Source organism: Lipotes vexillifer, unplaced genomic scaffold (genome assembly GCF_000442215.2).
Source record: "Lipotes vexillifer unplaced genomic scaffold, Lipotes_vexillifer_v1.1 scaffold724, whole genome shotgun sequence".
NCBI lineage: Eukaryota > Metazoa > Chordata > Mammalia > Artiodactyla > Lipotidae > Lipotes > Lipotes vexillifer.
The window spans coordinates 458,584-465,477 of NW_006788746.1; the positions used below are offsets into that span (position 1 = coordinate 458,584).

At 39.8% G+C, this 6,894-nt stretch overlaps 1 non-coding gene across 1 annotated transcript; it reads left to right on the plus strand.

Moving 5' to 3' along the window:
* Positions 1–3,520: 3,520 nt before the first annotated feature.
* TRNAG-CCC (transfer RNA glycine (anticodon CCC)) lies at positions 3,521–3,593 on the plus strand. Its single transcript has one exon. It is a non-coding gene; the product is annotated as a tRNA-Gly (tRNA).
* Positions 3,594–6,894: the final 3,301 nt, after the last annotated feature.

The following is a 6,894-nucleotide window of genomic DNA, read 5'->3' on the forward strand; positions in this document are numbered from 1 at the left end:
AAAGGGAAAGGCAAGCGAGAATTTTAAAGTTTTAAAGTTTCCTAATGTTTCACAGAATTGTAATGGCTATGAGTACAAGAAGAAAAACTACTGAGAAGAATGGGGTGAAAAAAAAAAAGACTGTCCTCTCTGCTGTACCTTGAGGTTAAACTGATCTGGAAAGGAAGCTATTTTCTCAGGAGTGAGAATAAAAATGCAAAAAGAATATAAGATATTCTTATTTTTTAAAAAGCATATAAAATGTCTAAATTAGTAACTCACTATCATGTTTAACTCATTTCTACTTACAATGCCCATACTCTCATTTTACAATATTTAGAGAGAAAAAAAATTATTTTCACTAAAACATCCGCTTTAATAAATATGTTGCACTCTTCAGTATGATTTTATTCAGGGAGATGGGATGGTTTTTTCTCCCCATGAGAAAAACTTTTTTTTTTTTTTTTTTTTGGCGGTACGCGGGCCTCTCACTGTTGTGGCCTCTCCCATTGCGGAGCACAGGCTCCGAACGCGCAGGCTCAGCGGCCATGGCTCACGGGCCCAGCCGCTCCGCAGCATGTGGGATCTTCCTGGACCGGGGCACAACCCCGTGTCCCCTGCCTTGGCAGGCGGACTCTCAACCACTGCGCCACCAGGGAAGCCCAAGAAAAACTTTTATAGTAAGCGTTTTTAAAAATAAACTAAACATATCTTTCTATACAACTTTCCAAAACACTTCTACATATATGAAAGGCTGTAATAGGGAAGCAATTTAAACTGGAAAGCCTGTTATGGGTTGAACTGTGTCCCATTCTCTCTCCCACCCCTCAAAAAAAGATATGTTGAAGTCCTAACCCCCCAGGACATCTGAATGTGGCCTTATTTGGAAATAGGGTTGTTGCAGATATTAGTTAAAATGAAGTCATACTGGAGTAGGGTGGGCCTCTAAATCCAATGTGATCAGTGTCGTTATGAGAAGCTGGCATTGTGAAGACGACAGAGAGACAAATGGAGAAAATCACATGATGACAAATCAGAGACTGGATTATGCACCTGCAAGCCTAGGAATGCAACACCAGAACCTAGAGAGAGGCAAGGAAGGATTCTGCTACAGGTTTCAGAAGGAACATGGCCCCGTTGACACCCTGATTTTGGATTTCTAGCCTCCAGAACTATGAGGCAAGTTTCTGTGGTACTTCATTGTAGAAGCCCTACGAAATGAATACAGCTTCCATTTGATTAGAAGAGTGAAAAAAGTCAGACACATCTAAATGTTACAATCATGATCACTACAACCCACTACCCAAACAAAACAGGATTTTGGCCTTGCTCTGGAACAGTCACTGTCAACAAGGTCTCCAGCTCATCAGAAGTGAGTCCATGTTTCTATTAACTATCCCATTTATTCACTACCTAGGCTAGACAGCTATCTAGGCCACTAGGTTTTATAAACGTATGTGCTTTTCCATCATTTTCTAATTTGACAATTTTCCATGTTATTATTTTACATCTTACTTATTCTAAGTCGTAACACATAGTAAAATGGGATATAAAGTGTTTCATCCTCACTCCCTGTCCACAAATCACCCTTCACTCCGAAGACAACCATTATTAACAGTTTTTTTATATATCTTTCCACTGACATTCCATGCATTTAGGAAAATATATCATGTATGTGATAGACATCAATGGTAACATATTCTGTGTATCATTCTGTACCTTGTTTCTATCACTTCACTAATCTTTGGAGATCATTCTGTATATGTAGGACTTATCTGTTGTACAGCATTTCACTATATAGATGCATAATATATTCAACCAATCTCATAGAGATGGATATCTGGGTTGCTGCCAGTATTTATCTTTATCACAAATGATGCTGTAATGGCTTTTTATTGTCTTTTCATTGAGTCCTTTCTTTGCCATCCTATTTAAAACTGCAATCCCCTGTTCCCTATCCTGGCAGTCCCCATCTTGCTCCCATGCTTTATTTTTCCTCACGCTTTAAATTTTTTTGGCATTCTGTATATACATTACTCACTTACTTTTCTTCACCAATAAGAACATACGGTTTTATGAAGAGACGGATTTTTGTTTTCGTTTGCAGCCAAACGCCTAATACCTGAGCACCTGGCACATAGTGAGAGCAGTTTTTATTGAATAACTCAATGCCTTTATTTAATCCCTCAAAAGAAAAATATACATGATAACTAAAAAGTATAATACATCTTCCCTTCAAGGCAACATAAGCCATAGTTCCCAAACTGATCAGTAATTTGTCCTTTTTATTTTGTATTAATTTTCTATATTGTGTCAAATGAGACTGTTACATTTTAGTTTGATCCAGATTTGATATACCCTGTGAACCCTCCAGTGTCTCAATTTAATTTAGCCTATTTGACCAAGGATGTTTCCTGGTCCTTCAGAATATTAACCCAAATAGCAGGTACTTAACTGAGTCTCTGCTTCCTTATGTGTAGTGGCCCTCCTACACTGACAACGTCATTAACATGCAATTTCTCCTACCAGCTGTGCTTTTTCAGTCATGAGAGAGTGACTCAGTATGCTATTATTTCTGATAAATACAGAGGGAGCTGAAATTTCAACTTATCTTGAGAAAGTACATGTTTCAATTGTCCCAACTGCCTTCATAAGGAATTAAGATGTGGTAAATTGTGTCATTCTCTTGCAGAGAAATCAGTCTGCATTTCAACTGGGCCATGGCACACTAGGGCCTAAAAGTAAAACAGTCACTGACAAATTGTTCATTGGGGATGGGCAGGTGGGAATACTTTAAAGAAAAATAAGAACAAAAGGAAAATAGGTTCTTACTCATTTTTAGATTTTTAAAATCTGACGAGTCTGGGGACTTCTCTGGTGGTCCAGTGGTTAAGGATCCGCCTTCCGATGTGGGAGACGTGGGTTCAATCCCTGGTCGGGGAAAAGGGATTCCATGTACCGCAGGGCAACTAAGCCCACATGCCGTAACTACAGAGCCCACGTACTATGGAGCCCATGTGCCGCAACTACAGAGCCCCCATGCTCTGGAGCCCACACCACAACTACAGAGAAGCCTGCGTGCCACAACGAAGAGCCTGCACACCGCAACGAAAGATCCTGCATGCCGCAACTGAGACCCAATACAGCCCAAAAAATAATACTTAAAAAAAAAACTGACAAGTCTGCAACTTGTACTGTAAAAATCTCTGTGTTCAACTATTCAACATTCAAATTTTTAAGTATACATATTATTATTATTCAGTATGAAGATCTCCAATTTAAAGAAGCTTGGTAGTCAATAGTTTGTTCCAAGAGAACATGGCAGACTGATTTCCTAACAACTTTAATTCTACCCATTTCTGCACAAGTACAACCAACCATGTCTGCAACCAAGAGCCAAATAACCCCTAAACTTAGCAAAGGAATTATTAGGAAGGTTCATGGGTACTAGATCATGTTTATTACAAGAGCACTTTGTAGGGTTCTTTGTGCTTAAGAGCAAGAAGGGAAAAGATGATATATGAAACTGCAAGATGGGACTTCCCTGGTGGTCCAGTGGCTAAGACTCTGCACTCCCAATGCAGGGTGCCCAGGTTCAATCCCTGGTCAGGGAACTAGATCCCACATGTCCCAACTAAGGGTTTGTGTGCCACAACTAAAACATGCCACAACTAAAACATGCCACAACTAAAGATTCCACACACAGCAATGAAGATCCTGCGTGCCACAAATAAGACCCAGCATAGATATAGATAGATAGATACACAGATACATAAAAAAATAATTTTTAAAAATGTTAAATTCTGTTAAAAAAAGAAACTGCAAGATAACTTAGATGCAAATGACAATCTTACATGCATTTCAAAATTGGATTACTGAAAAATACTTCACATTTTTTTAAAACACTTATGGGCATATAACAATAATTTGCAGACTTTTAAAATTTTTTTTAAATTTATTTATTTTTGGCTGTGTTGGGTCTTCATTGCTGTGCACGGGCTTTCTCTAGTTGTGGTGAGCAGGGACTACTCTTCGTTGCGGTGCGCGGGCTTCCACTGCGGTGGCTTCTCTTGTTGCAGAGCAGGGGCTTTCGGCGAGCAGGCTTCAGTAGTTGTGGCGCATGGGCTTAGTTGCTCCGCGGCATGTCGGATCTTCCTGGACCAGGGCTCGAACCTGTGTCCCCTGCAGTCGCAGGCGGATTCTTAACCACTGTGCCACGAGGAAAGCCCTAGAGACTTTTGAAATGAAAAACTAAGTGTGCTGGACTGCTTATGAAGGCTTTCCCCACACCCAAGAGTCTTTATATTGATCCATGTTTCCTTCTAATATGTTTAAGGTTTTCTCTTTTATACTCAACTCTGGAAAACCAAAAATTTATCTTGGTGTCAAGTGTGAGGTAAAGATCATTTCCTTTTTTTTCTAATTCTTCTATTTTAATAATCACTTCCATGAGGTTCTGATTACTATGTCCATTCGTTCATGGACTACTGTAAAAACCACTATTTCATCATAAAGGTCAGTTATAAATTTGTCAAACAAAGCTTTCAAGGCAAAATTTAAAAGTAAATGACATAATTTACTTAGAAGGATAAATGCACAATACCCATTAAAGCAGAAGATATGCTGTTCCCCTAACTCAAGGGTCTTCAACTCAGGGTAAGGTTTGATATTTTGCAGGAGGTACTTGGGTCTGGACAGTTTCAGGAAATCAAATTCCAGATCTCCAACTTCCTCCTATACTCTTTTCTAAAACTGATGGGCATCATTCATTCTCTTTTTCTACCTTCGCTTTCACAATAGCTCTTATATGTTATAGAAGAAAATCATACTTCTAACTCATCTCAAAGCTTAGTAAGGTACTTTGCTTCAAGAAATCTCCAGTGCACCAAAGGGATAACTGCGAGGATGAGGAGTCTCATGTAAGCAAAGCACAAAATACTGAAACTAACTCATGGCAAGACTCCTTACCTAATGAACCAATCAATGTTTGAATTCAGAAGTGAAAGTAGTTGGTACAGTGGTTGTTCAATGCAGATGCTGTCATTTTACAATTGAAAAAGAAGGGATTTCCCTGGTGGTGCAGTGATTAACAAATCCACCTACCGATGCAGGGGACATGGGTTTGATCCCTGGTCCAGGAAGATCCCACATGCCTCAGAGCAACTACACGTGTGCCACAACTACTGAGCCCATGCACCGAAACTACTAAAGCCTGTGTTCCACAACAAGAGAAGCCACGAGAAACCCACGCACCACAAAAAAAAGGAGCCCCGCCTCGCCACAGCTAGAGAAAGATCACGCGCAGCAACGAAGACCCAATGCAGCCACAGGAAAAAAAAAAAAAGGAATAAAAAACCTGAATAAGAAAGATCATTTCTGACAAGAAAACATACTGAATCTAGCTGGTTGACAATGAGAAGTAACAAGTTCTATAGCAACATTTTCCTTTAACGTGAATAAGCAGAACCCACAGGATCAGGATTTTTGGCAAGCAGTGTTTATTTTTTGCAATGAACTCTGACACATACAGTATTTCAAGTTCAAAATATGCACTGCCTAATTTCTTCACAGAATGGGAACAAAAATTTTTACAACTTGTATGGAAACACAAAAGACCCCAAATAGCCAAAGCAATCTTGAGAAAGAAAAACGGCGCTGGAGGAATCAGGCTCCCTGACTTCAGACTACACTACAAAGCTACAGAAATCAAAACAGTATGGTACCAGTACAAAGACAAAAATATATAACAACAGAACAGGACATAAAATCCAGAAATAAACCTAAGCACCTATGGTCAACTAATCTATGACAAAGGAGGAAAGAATATACAATGGAGAAAAGACAGTCTCTTCAATAAGTGGTGCTGGGAAAACTGGACAGCTACATGTAAAAGAATGAAATTACAACACTCCCTAATACCGTACACAAAAATAAACTCGGGGCTTTCCTCATGGCGCAGTGGTTGAGAGTCCGCCTGCCGATACAGGGGACATGGGTTCGTGTCCCGGTCCGGGAAGATCCCATATGCCGCGGAGGGGCTAGGCCCATGAGCCATGGCAGCTGAGCCTGTGCATCCGGAGCCTGGGCTCCACAACAGGAGACCCACAACAGTGAGAGGCCTGTGTCCCGCAAAAAAAATTAAAAAATAAACTCGAAGTGAATTAAAGACCTAAATGTAAGGCCGGATACTATGAACCTGTTAAGAGGAAAACATACGCAGAATACTCTCTGACATAAACCACGGCAAGATCTTTTTTGATCCACCTCCTAGAGTAATGAAAATAAAAACAAACAAATGAGACCTAATTAAACTTAAAAGCTTTTACACAGCAAAGGAAACCATAAACAAAACAAGAAGACAACCCACAGAATGGAAGAAAATATTTGCAAATGAAGTAACCGATAAGGGATTAATCTCCAAAATATACAAAAAGTTCATGCAGCTCAATATGAAAAAAAAAACAACCCAATCAAAAAATGTGCAGAAATGTCCATAGATAACTGCATAAAGAAGATGTGGCACATACATATAACAGAGTATTACTCAACCATAAAAAGGAACAAAATTGAGTTATTTGCAGTGAGGTGGATGGACCTAGAGTCTGTCATACAGAGTGAAGTGAGTAAGAAACAGAAAAACAAATACCGTATGCTAACACAAATATATGGAATCTAAAAAATCAGTACTGATGTACCTAGTGGGAAGGCAGGAATAAAGATGCAGACGTAGACCACAGACTTGAGGACACAGTGGGGGAAGGGGAAGTTGGGACGAACTGAGAGAGTAGCATTCACATACATAACTACCAGACGTAAAATGGATGGCTAGTGGGAAGTTGCTGCATAGCACAGGGAGATCAGCTCAGTGCTTTGTGACCACCTAGAGGGGTGGGATACGGACGGGAGGAAGGCTCA